General features: G+C 39.6%; 1 pseudogene; it reads right to left on the bottom strand.

Annotated features, from left to right (window-relative positions):
- Positions 1 to 6996: 6996 nt before the first annotated feature.
- LOC103116594 (olfactory receptor 13A1-like) lies at positions 6997 to 8005 on the bottom strand (annotated as a pseudogene).
- Between the last annotated feature and the right edge of the window lie 4510 nt (positions 8006 to 12515).

Here is a 12515-nt window from a genome sequence, read left to right as displayed (position 1 = left end):
CTTCAGTTTCTATATGAAGTATAGACAGTCCCAAATAAATTGTTAGGCTGTAGGTCTACCCACTGAAAAAATCAGGCAAAGCTTCATCAAATCAATATCTTCCCCAACTGTAAGCATATAAATGTTCTACTAATTTCTTAATTCCTTCCCTGGTTCTCTGTATAGTCTCCTTTTGTTGTCTGCAGTTGGATGGCTGCTTTTATTTATCTATTTACTTTATTTTATTTTTGTTTCTTTGTTGCTGTTGCTGCTTTTTCTTGTTTTCTTTGTTCTGGGTGAAGTTTTTTGTTAGTTTCATTTGATTTGCATGTTTTTTGGTTATTTGGGGTGTGTGTTTGTGTGTGTTTCTTCTTTCCTTTCTTTCTTTTTCTTCTGTTTTTTTTCTTAGTTATTTCAGGCATCTATTCCCCACTTTAATTTAGTTCTGACCTACAGGCAGTCCCAAGCAATTTGTCAGGCTGATAGGTGTGCCCACTGAAACAGTCAGGCAAAAGCTTCTTCAAACCAACAGACTCCCCAACTACAAGCACATAAATATTTTCTGTTAATTAATTCCTCCCTGGTTCTCTATGTAAACCCCTTTTGTTGGCAGCCTTTTTGTTGTTGTTGTTGTTGTTGTTGTTGTTCTATTTTGTTTTGTTTAGTTTTTGTTCCTGTTTTATAGCAGTATTTTCTTGGTGTTTGTGGGTTTTTTTGGGGGGGGGATCTGGTTTCATTTTGTCATTTGTTGTTGCTATTGTTTGTTTTGTTGCTATCTCAGTCATCTATCCCCTAATTCAGTTTGAACACAAGACACCCTTCCTCTCATCTTCCAAAGGCAGTGGCAGTGGTTCTTCTTCTTCTAGCATTTGCCCTTCTTCCGTAGCCAGTCAACAGCGTCAGGTTGAGCCTGATGTAAAGTTTCGAGACCTCCTTTGAATCTGGAGAGGTGGCAGTCGTTCACTATGTGGGTCATAGTCTGTCTGTAGCCGCAGGGGTAGTTCGGGTCGACTCTGGCTCCCCAGCGATGGAACATAGCGGCGCACTGGCCATGGCCTGTTCGATAGCGATTGAGGAGGGCCCAATCATAACAAGCTAGGTCAAAGCCCGGTTGACGCTTGCAGGGGTCTGTGATGAGGTGTCAGTGGTGTCACATTAGAACAACAGCTCCAGCCCCTCCTGAGACAGAACACAAAGTGACTGGCTTCAGAAGTCTAGGAAACAACAGACCAGAGGTCACCCTACATCATACCTGAACAGCAACAGCCAAGACACAAATTACAAATGACAAAAAATATAGTGATTAGATTGTTACATAAAAATAAATAAATAAATAAACTGCAAGAATGAACTAAGACAGCAACCCAGGGGATACATATATCTAGCTAGAAGATATTAAGAATGAGGAAAGTGAACAAACATTAACTGACACATTAATCACAGATATGAGAAAAAATTTTGAGGCTATAATATCAGAAATGGGGAAACAATAAATAACCTGAAAGAAAATATGAACTATGTTGAGGTAATTCGCTATCTCAAAGCTGAAATAGCTGATCTAACAGGCCAAATAACAGAACAAGCTAATACTGTAATTGAACATAGAAAAAAATTAAAAAAGAACTGCTAAAGTAAGGAATAAAGCTGAGAGAAAGGAGAGCAGAATAACAGAAGAAGAAACATATTAGCCAATTCAAGGTAGGGATATAAATTGGTCCAACCCTGTGGAGAGCAGTCTGGAGAACCCCACACATGAGAACCCTCACTTTATGACCCAGCAATTCCCCTCTTGGGGATATATCCTAAGGAGTCAAACATATCCATCCAAAAAGATGTGTTCCTATCAGCACAGTCTGTAACAGCTGAAACCTAGAAGCATCCCAGTTGTCAAACAAAGATAGGTAGCTGAGATAATTGTGCTTTTGTCATTTTTTCTTTTTTTGCCTCCAGAGTTATTGATGGGGCTTGGTGCCTGCACCATGAATCCACTGCTCCTAGAGGCTATTTTTTCCTCTTTTGTTGCCCTTGTTGTTTATTGTTGCTGTTATCATTATTGTTGTTAGTAGTATTGTTATTGTTGTTGGATAGGACAGAGAGAAATGGAGAAAGGAGAGGAAGACAGAGAGGAGGAGAGAAAGACACCTACATACCTGCTTTACTGCCTATGAATTGACCCCCCTGCAGGTGGGGAGCTGGGGGGCTCTAACTGGGATCATTAGGCTGGCTCTTGTGCTTCATGTCATATGCGCTTAACCCACTGCACCACCACCCAGCACCCTGAAGTAATCATGTTAAATGAGATAAGTTAGAAAGAGAAGTCTGAATGTGGATTGATCCCACACATAGGCAAAAGTCATGAAACAGCAGAAAAGGAAACACAAATCAGACCTTGGACTAAGGTTTAGAGTAACACTGTTAGGCTAGCAATGCAAGAGAGAGATGACCCAGGAACCAAGCTCATGGTGGTGAGGCCATTCAATTCTTTAATCATCCGAATGCCCCAGAGTCAGGTGGTAGCACACCTGGTTAAGCCACATAACACAAGTTAAGCTATGTGGAGCAAACAGCAATGACCGGTGTCAGCCTCCTGGTCTGCCCATGCTCTTTGCCAAGTAGGGACACAGAAGAGCCAAGTTGGAAACAGAAGTGGCTTGACAATACCATACATGGTTAGGAAAGGGGAGGAGAAAGGTGAAAAAGGTAGGAACTTTCTTAGCAACTGTTGCTAGGGGCTTAGTTGGTAGGATTAATAATACCCTGTGGTCTTGAGGGTAGAAAAAGAATATATTAAATGAGCAGAATGGGTGGGGGGATAGGATGGAGGCCATAAGTCATTTTTAGACAAAGCAGAAGATTGATATGTAGATAATAAAAGGACGGGTCATAGTATCAAGGAATGCATGGTGGAGCAGGGGGAGCTGGCTTAATGTTTTAAGGAATGCCAGGCTCCTGGAGGCAGAAAAGTGCAGGGTGCTTTGTGAGGCAGGGAGTCTAATAAGACAAGGCAAACCTTTGGGGTTCCTGTGTCCCCTTCTGTTGTATGCTTTACATTGGGTTCTAGTTCTCCCCCGCCAAGAGAATTGGATCAGTCCTGTTAGTTTCGCAGGCCCGCTTGGCCCCACCCCTAGGAACCCTGAGAGAGGGTCAGAGTTCGAGAGTTGGAGGGTTGGAGAGTTGCAAAGTTCGAGAGTAAGAGAGTGCTTGCCGCCGGGGAAAGAGGCAGCAGAGTTCTGTTTGGTGATTAGTTTGTTTTAGTTTATGAATCGTTGTTCCTGAATAAAGAAATACAGCTTCCCTACCCAGCCATTGTCTCCGTGTCTCTGTTACCCGCCCGTGAAGCTAGCCCGGCCAGCTAGAGCCTCCGAATTTTAACAACAAAGCCAGCCTGAAATTTTAACAACACCCTTCACTCAACCTCTCAGCAGAGAGAGAGATTAACAGGATAGCCACACCCCTCAGGTCAAGCCCTGCCAGGCTCTACCACATCCTCACAATTTCCCTACATAATACATCAATGTAAAAGGCTATAGAAGGGGTCAGGGAGGGGAAGGTGGTTTTTAAGGACCATTATAGGGGGGTAGAGGTAGGTACACAGACCTTTGGTGGTGAAAAAGGTGTCAAACTATACTTATATTAATTTATTATCTTTTTTAAATTTATTTTTTATTTAAGAAAGGATAAATTAACAAAACCATAGGGAAGAAGGGGTACAAATCCACACAGTTCCCACCACCCAATCTCCATATCCCATCCCCTCCCCTGATAGCTTTCCCATACTCTATCCCTCTGGGAGCATGGACCCAGGGTTGTTGTGGGTTTCAGAAGGTGGAAGGTCTGGCTTCTGTAACTGCTTCCCCACTGAACATGGATGTTGACTGGTCGGTCCATACTCCCAGTCTACCTCTCTCTTTCCCTAGTAGGGTGGGTCTCTGGGGAAGTGGAGCTCCAGGACACATTGGTGGGGTCTTCAGTCCAGGGATAATTTATTATCTTATAAATTATTTATCTAATATGTCAGGGAGAAATTTATTGAATGTCTCGATTTCCTTTAGTCTAAGCGCTTGCTGTTTCAAATTTGTAAATTTATTGAATTACGACAATAAATTGGAATAATTAAAGCATTTCTAAGAATAACATTTTTTCCAAGTACTAAGTTACCCACAATCTTAGACCAGGTAGAGCAGAATCAACTGGCCCTGTCAGTATCTAAGATACAGTTATTAGTAAATAGCAATAAATGACATATATCATGGTGAGGTTATGTTTGCTACAGTAAATCCTAACCATGGGATTTGCAAAATGAACCAAGCTTACAAAAAAACTTGTTATAATAATAATTATCTGTTGTCTTCTTAAATTGTAAGGCAACATGGGATTTGCAAAATGAACCAAGCTTACAAAAAAACTTGTTATAATAATAATTATCTGTTGTCTTCTTAAATTGTAAGGCAACAAGGAACCTTCCCCTCTTTAAAATGCATATTTCTCCCAGTCCTGGAATCACTAGGACTTTGCTTGTATTTCTTGATGCTTTTCCTCTTTATTTCCTACCCTGTGGTACTGCCTCAGCTGACCTTAACTCAATCAATGAAACTAATGTCGTCATGACATGTTTAACTTAGAACTGTATCCAGAGATTCCAAGCCTGAGATTTCAACCTTCAAACTCTAATAGTTTGGTGACTCATTTCATAGCACATGGCACATATGCTATGAACACATGAGATGATGTTATATTCACTTTTGTATAGTTTATTTTTTCTTTTTCTTCCAGGTCTATTCATGCTGCTTCAAGTAGCAAAATTTCTTTTTTTCAGTGTCAACACTATTTCAAATGTATATTCCACATTTTCTTTATGGAGTTTCTATCAACACACACACATGATTTTTCTATGTACTATTATAAATAATGCTACAGTAAATATGGAAGTACAGACATCTCTGTGATCACCCCTGCTGCCATAAGCTAATATGTTCAGAGTAAAACACAATAATGGTCACTCACCAACCATTCAAATTAAATTCCACTTCTAGTGTTGTTCTCACAGCATGCTGTATCCAAATCACCTGATCAAATTATTCAGATAAAAATCTGAATAAATTACAGTTGTTATTAAAATAAAACTTCAATTTACTTCATTTATTTATTTATTTATTTTGGCCATTATCGGGGTTGCATTGCTATAGTTCCATTTTTTTTTCAGACAGAAAAACAGACTGAGGGAAAGAAACTACATGACTAAATTTTCCTCTAGTCCAACTGGGGCCCAACTCAAACCTGCATGATGCACACAACAGGGCAAGTACACTGTTCAAGTAAGCTATCTTGCCAGCTCTCAAATTATATTTCTTTTACACATCTAATACATGTCTCCTGTTTGGTAGCTACAATATCCTTTCCATTAATACTAATAAACTCTTAGAGGTCATTATATCTATGTTCTCACTCCACAATCAAAAATACTTATATAAAGGTTTTTGGGTTTTTTTATTATGAGAGATAAATTTATGAAGACAATTGAGCTTCTCTTCCCTCCCTTAAGCTAAATTCACCATAGATCCTTTAAGTTTTTGATAGTAGTAAAAACTATCTTAACTATTCAATTACTTGTTCCAGAGCTTATAATGTCTCCTTCTAGGATCCTTTATCTTCAAGTCTTTGATACAGAAACCAAACTGGTGAACTATTAAAACAATGGGAGCTTTTGATCAACTAGAGACGTTTATATGTTTTATTCGTATTGGGGACTAGAAGTATGTAAATTCTCTCTATTTATATACAGAATCTTCAACATTTTGTCTCCAAATCATTTTCTATCACTGCAGCCCAAGCCATTGCTGCAGCCATCTTCACCATCACAAGGGGAGTGTGCCACTGAGCTCTAACTCCACTATAATGGAGGCAGTGACTGACCTTCTCCCTTACATGCTCACTCCATCCATAAATCCAGAGGTACAGACATCTGGAGTGGTGAGTTGACTTCTCCAACTTTCTAACTCATGCCCAAGCTCAGGAAGTATAAGGCAAAAGGTTTGGCAGAGTAAAAGTCCCAAAATATGGAAACTCAACAAAACACTACTTAACAACTACTAGGTCAAAGGCAAAATCAAGGAAGAAATTAATATGTTTTTAGAATCCAGTGAAAATGAAAACATGAGATGTCAAAATATTTGGGACACAGCTAAGCAGTACTAAGTGGGAAATTCATTATCATACATTAGGAAACAAGAAAAAGCTCAAAAATAAACAACCTGACTGCACACCTTAAAAATTTAGAGGAAAAGGGACAATGGAAACCTAAATCCAACAGAAGGACAGAAATAACAAAAGTTACAGCATAAATAAATAATATTAAAAATAAGAGAACTATAAAAAGATCAATGAAGTTAAATGTTGGTTCTTCAAAAGGATAAACAAAATTGACAAACTCTTGGCCAGTCAAATAAATAAATAAATAAATAAATAAATAAATAAATAAATGAATGGAGGGAAATTATTCAATAAATAGAATTGTAAACAAAAGTGGAGATATCACAAAAGACACCACAGAAATCCAAAGTGTCATGTCACCATCTATGAACCAAGCCACCAAGCTTGAGAACCTGGAAGACATGGAAGGGTTCATAGAAATATACCCTTACAAAACTGAGCCAGGAGGAACTGCAAAACAAAAACAGACCAATCAAAGGAAAGAAACAAACAGTTATCAAGAGCTTTCCCAACAATAAAAGACCAGAACCAGATGGCTTCACAGATGAATTCTATAAACTCATCAAGGAATAGTTAATATTTCTACTTTAAGTGCTCTTCCAAAAGATTGAAGATACAGGAATACTCCCTTAAACCTTCTATGAAGCCACATCACCCTGATACCAAAAGCAGACAGACAACAACAAAAAAAGAAAACTACAGACCAATATCTCTGATGAACATAGATGCTGAAATACTGAACTAAATCCAAGCCAAGCAGATAGACCAGTATATTAAAAAAAATTGTTCATCACAACCAAATGGGATTTATCCCAGGAATTCAAGGCTGGTTCCCTTTCTGAAGATATGTAAGAGATTCCTGACTCCTGCTATAACTGCCTTGTTTCTCAAAGTGTAGATGAGGGGATTGAGAGTGGGACTCAACATGGTGTACAACACACCTGCTAACACTCTTCTCTGCATTGTAGCTGGAGACAGGACTTACGTAGGCATAGAATACAGCAGTGTAATACATGCACACCACAATGAGGTGGGAAGAGCATGTGGAGAAGGCTTTCTTCTTCCCTTCTGTGGTTCTCATCTTTAGGATGCTGGAGATGATGAAACCATAGGAAACGATGGTCATCAGGAAGTTCAAGATGCCATAAAAAGCATCAGCCAGTGCAATTATGATGCTGTTCAAATAGGTGGAGCTACAGGAGAGAAGTAACAGGGGAGGGGCTTCACAGAAGAAATGAGTGATGACATTGGGGCCACAGAAATTCAAGCGCAGCATCAGGCCTGTGTGAACAGCTGTGTTGAAGATAGAGAGCACCCACACACCTATAGCCAATATGCTGCAAAATGACTTGCTCATCATGGTGCTATAATGCAGTGGGTGGCAAATAGCTGCATAGCGGTCATAGGCCATGACTGTGAGGAGAAGCAGCTCAGAAGATGAAGACAATATGAGAAAACAGAGCTGGGCCATGCAGCTCCTAAAGGAGATAGTGTTCACCTCTGACAGCAGACCCTCCAGGACTTTGGGCATGATGGAAGAAGTGCAGATAATATCCATAGTAGCCAAGTTGAAGAGAAAAAAGTACATGGGTATGTGGAGACCAGGATTAAAGGTAATGGCTAAAATAATGACGATGTTACCTATCAAGGCCACAGAGTAGAGACAGAGGAAGCAACTGAATAGGAGTACCTGGAATTCTGGGTGTTCAGAAAATCCCTGCAGAATAAACTCTGTTACCAGCGTCTGGTTACTCATGGTCCTCAGGTTGAGAGGGATTTTTAGTGCTGTCAGATGAATTTCCATCCACAGCTTCATGTGACTTCAGTGCTAGTGAGAAAAATAAGAGGTGTCCTAAGAAAAACTGTTACTATATTTCATTCATATTTGGCATGACATAAGCAATATTGTATAGCTGTCAATAAGTTGTATAACTCAAGGCAAACACATCAGCATGACCTCAGGCCAAGGATGAACATGTAGTTCATTCAATATACAAGTTTGTTTGAAACAAAAATAGTGATTTTGACTTTTGCAGTTTTAGCTGAAGATACTGTGTCCTTCTGCTGCTTTGTCACTTTATTTGATCCTCACCATGGTCTTGTGGGTAATTCTTGGTTAACTGTAGGGATCACCATGAAGCTCAAAAGTGGGGACTGACTTAAAAGGAACAGAGTTGGGCCTGCCATATTATGTCTCCATGCAAATTTCTGCACTGGACCAAGGAGACATTTCAGTGGGTAGAAGATTGAACTTACCTGCCTGAGGCTCTGAGTTTGATTCCTCCACGCTGTCATATCATACTGATGAGCAGTGTTCTGGTCTTTCTATCTCTCTCATTCTCTCCTATAAAAACACTGAAGTAAGACATCAGTCCACTTCTCCGGGGACAAGCTGTCACAGACCCCTCCCCTTCCTCCTAAGCCGCATAGGATCCAATCCTTTCATATCATGGCACCCTGCTGGTTTGTCTGTCTATCCTGAGATTAAATATTATCCAAGCTTGGAGGTAAGATGGCGACGGCCTGAGAAGTCGCTAACAGCCAGTGCTCTGATAGCATCGTCGGCAAAGGTAGGATTTTCTGCCTTTAGCAGGCCAGTCAACAAGGGGGGAGCACCAAAGAAGTGATTACAGTTTAATTTGGGTTAACAATTAGAGCAAAGGGGACACGGACTAGCGGGGCTCCAGAATTCCCAGGCGGCGCCAGGCAAGGCGAGTGCGCCGGGCATTGTCCTCCGCCCGCCCGGGAAGGCGGCTCCTCCGCCGCCAGTTGCAGAGCGCAGCGGGCAGAGGACCCGGAGAGAACACGTTAGCTCGGGGGCTGCCTCTTGGGAGTCGCTAGGGTCCACCGCGACCCTGAGGGTGGATCCAAAGACTTCTTGAGTATAGCTCTCATTGGATCAAAGGACTTGGAGCTAGTTTTCATTTTTGAGAAATCCTTTAAAAAAGTCTGGAGGGCGGGGTTTCCCGGAAGATGGCGCCCGGAGAAGCAGAAGCGGCTAGCCTTTGAGCTCCGGACACATCTCTTGTAAACAATAGGATTTTCTGCCTTTAGCAAGCCAGCCAATAAGGGGCCATAACGGTCATACCAAGGATGTTTCTATAACTTAATTTGGGTTAAGAATTAGAGTAGGGGAAAAAATTCTTTTTTCTTCCTTTTAATTTTCAAGCATACATCCTTCACGCCGCCCCCCCCCCCCATAAGCAGTGCCTGGGACCAGCTACTAGCAGGATACCCCATACCACCAAACAGGTTTTTTTTTTTTTTTTTTTTTTTCCTCTTTCCTTTTTTTTTTTTTTTTTTTTTTTTAATTCACTGATACACATTTGGGAAGTTCCTCGCACTGCTCTTTAATTACAACTCTACTTCTTATCTTCTCCCTTTTCTTTCTCTTATCTCTATCTCTCTCTCTTTTTTTTTTTTTTTTTTTAATCTTGTCATACACTTCTTTCTTCTTTGCCTTTCTGAATTTGTGAATTACTTTGGGGAAGAAATCTGACCCAGAGTGGACTCTCTATGTGTGTATCTCTGCTCTAGTTCCCTTTACACTCTTGTTACCCTTAGAATATACACTGGATAGTAGATTTGCATAACTGTCTATTCTTGCTATCCTCTCTTCCTTTTCTCTTTCTTCACTGGGATTTGGTTACTATTTTTTCACGGACTGGAGAAATTGTTTGGCTAACTGGTAACGATTAAACTCCTTCAATACTTACTTCAATTGCTACGGTTATTCCGGAGGTTGGTGAGTGCAATTGTCATAAAGGTATTTAGTACAGTGTTACTTGTGCTCAAAACACAACAACTGAGGAACAACAGAGCATTAAAAAAAAAAAAAAAAAAGAGAGAAACACATAAATTAAAAAAAAAAATGGGTAGATTAAAAACAAATAAAACTGCTACCCCAATGAATGAAGACAAGAGCCCAGAAGAAACCACAAATCAGTCAGAAGTAACCATAGATAAGAAAAGTATGCAAGCAATAATAAACTTATTAATCACAGAAATGAAAACAACATTGGAGGAAAGAAATGGCAGTATTAGGGAAACAACAGTTGAGACCCCCAAGGAAAATACCGATTATCTTGAGACAATTAGAGAACTGAAAGCTGAAATAGCTGTAATGAAGAAAGAAGCTGAGGCAAGGGAAAGCAGACTAACAGAAGCAGAAAACAGAATTAGTCAGACAGAGGATGAGTTAGAGAAAACTAAGAAAGAGGTGAAAGAGCTTAAAAAGAGATTGAGAGACACTGAAAACAACAACAGAGACATATGGGATGATCTCAAAAGAAGTAACATTCGTATAATTGGCCTGCCAGAGGAAGAAAGAGAGGAAGGGGAAGCAAACATCCTAGAGGAAATAATACAAGAAAATTTCCCAGACCTGAATAACAGAAAGGATATCAAGGTGCAAGAGGCCCAGAGAGTACCAAACAGAATCAACCCAGACCTGAAAACACCAAGACACATCATAGTCACAATGAGAAGAAGTAAGGATAAAGAAAGGATCCTAAAGGCTGCAAGAGAGAAACAAAAAGTCACATACAGGGGAAAACCCATAAGACTTTCTGCAGATTTTTCAACTCAAACTCTAAAAGCCAGAAGGGAGTGGCAAGATATCTATCGAGCCCTGAATGAAAAAGGGTTTCAACCAAGGGTTATATATCCTGCTAGACTTTCATTCAAGCTAGATGGAGGGATCAAAACCTTCTTAGACAAACAACAGTTAAAGGAGGCAACTATCACCAAGCCGGCCCTGAAAGAGGTACTAAAAGACCTCTTATAAACAAGAACATCACTATAATACTTGTAATATATCAGAGTAAACAAATTGTTTTTTAGAACAATGGCACTACAATACATTAAATCCATAATATCAATAAATGTCAATGGCTTAAACTCACCCATCAAAAGGCACAGGGTGGGGGGATGGATCAGAAAACATAACCCAACCATATGCTGCTTGCAAGAATCCCATCTGTCACAACAAGATAAACACAGACTTAAAGTGAAAGGATGGAAAACTATCATACAGGCTAACGGTCCACAAAAAAGGGCAGGAACAGCCATTCTCATCTCAGACACGATAGATTTTAAATTAAATAAAGTAATAAAAGATAGGCAAGGACATTACATAATGATTAGAGGATCAATCAGCCAAGAAGACTTAACAATTATTAACATCTATGCACCCAACGAGGGACCATCTAAATACATTAAACACCTATTGAAAGAATTTCAAAAATACATCAATAGTAATACAATAATAGTGGGAGACTTCAATACCCCACTCTCACACTTAGACAGATCAACAAAGCAGAGAACCAATAAAGATACAAGAGAATTGAATGAAGAGATTGACAGACTAGACCTCTTGGACATTTTCAGACTCCTCCACCCCAAAAAACTGGAATACACCTTCTTTTCAAATCCACACAACACATACTCAAGGATAGACCACATGTTAGGCCACAAAGACAGCATCAATAAATTCAAGAGCATTGAAATCATCCCAAGTATCTTCTCAGACCACAGTGGAGTAAAACTAACTTTTAACAACAAACGGAAAATTATTAAAAGACATAGAATTTGGAAACTAAACAACATGCTCCTTAAGAACCACTGGGTCAGACACTCACTCAAACAGGAAATTCAAATGTTCCTGGAAACTAATGAAAATGAAGACACAACCTATCAAAATATTTGGGACACAGCTAAAGCAGTACTGAGAGGGAAACTTATAGCTATACAATCACATATTAAACACCAAGAAGAAGCCCAAATGAACGAACTTACTACACACCTCAAGGACTTAGAGGAAGAGGAACAAAGGAACCCTAAAGCAACCAGAAGGACAGAAATCACTAAAGTTAGAGCAGAAATAAACAACATCGAAAATAAAAGAACCATACAAAAGATCAATGAAGCCAAATGTTGGTTCTTTGAAAGATTAAACAAAATTGACAAACCCCTAGCCAGACTCACCAAACAAAAAAGAGAGAAGACTCAAATTAATAGAATTGTAAACGATACAGGAGATATCACAACTGACACCACAGAAATCCAGAGAATTCTGCGAAACTTCTATAAAGAACTATATGCCACCAAGCTAGAGAATCTGGAAGAAATGGAACAATTCCTAGAAACCTATGCACTTCCAAAACTGAACCAAGAAGAACTACAAAATCTAAATGCACCAATCACAGACAAAGAAATTGAAACCGTTATTAAGAATCTCCCCAACAACAAAAGTCCTGGACCAGATGGCTTCACAAACGAATTCTACAAAACTTTCAGGAAACAGTTAATACCCATACTTCTTAAGC

This window comes from Erinaceus europaeus, chromosome 1 (assembly GCF_950295315.1).
Source record: "Erinaceus europaeus chromosome 1, mEriEur2.1, whole genome shotgun sequence".
Taxonomy (NCBI): domain Eukaryota; kingdom Metazoa; phylum Chordata; class Mammalia; order Eulipotyphla; family Erinaceidae; genus Erinaceus; species Erinaceus europaeus.
Note: the sequence above shows the minus strand (reverse complement) of the source record. Positions and strands in the feature narration are given on the sequence as shown.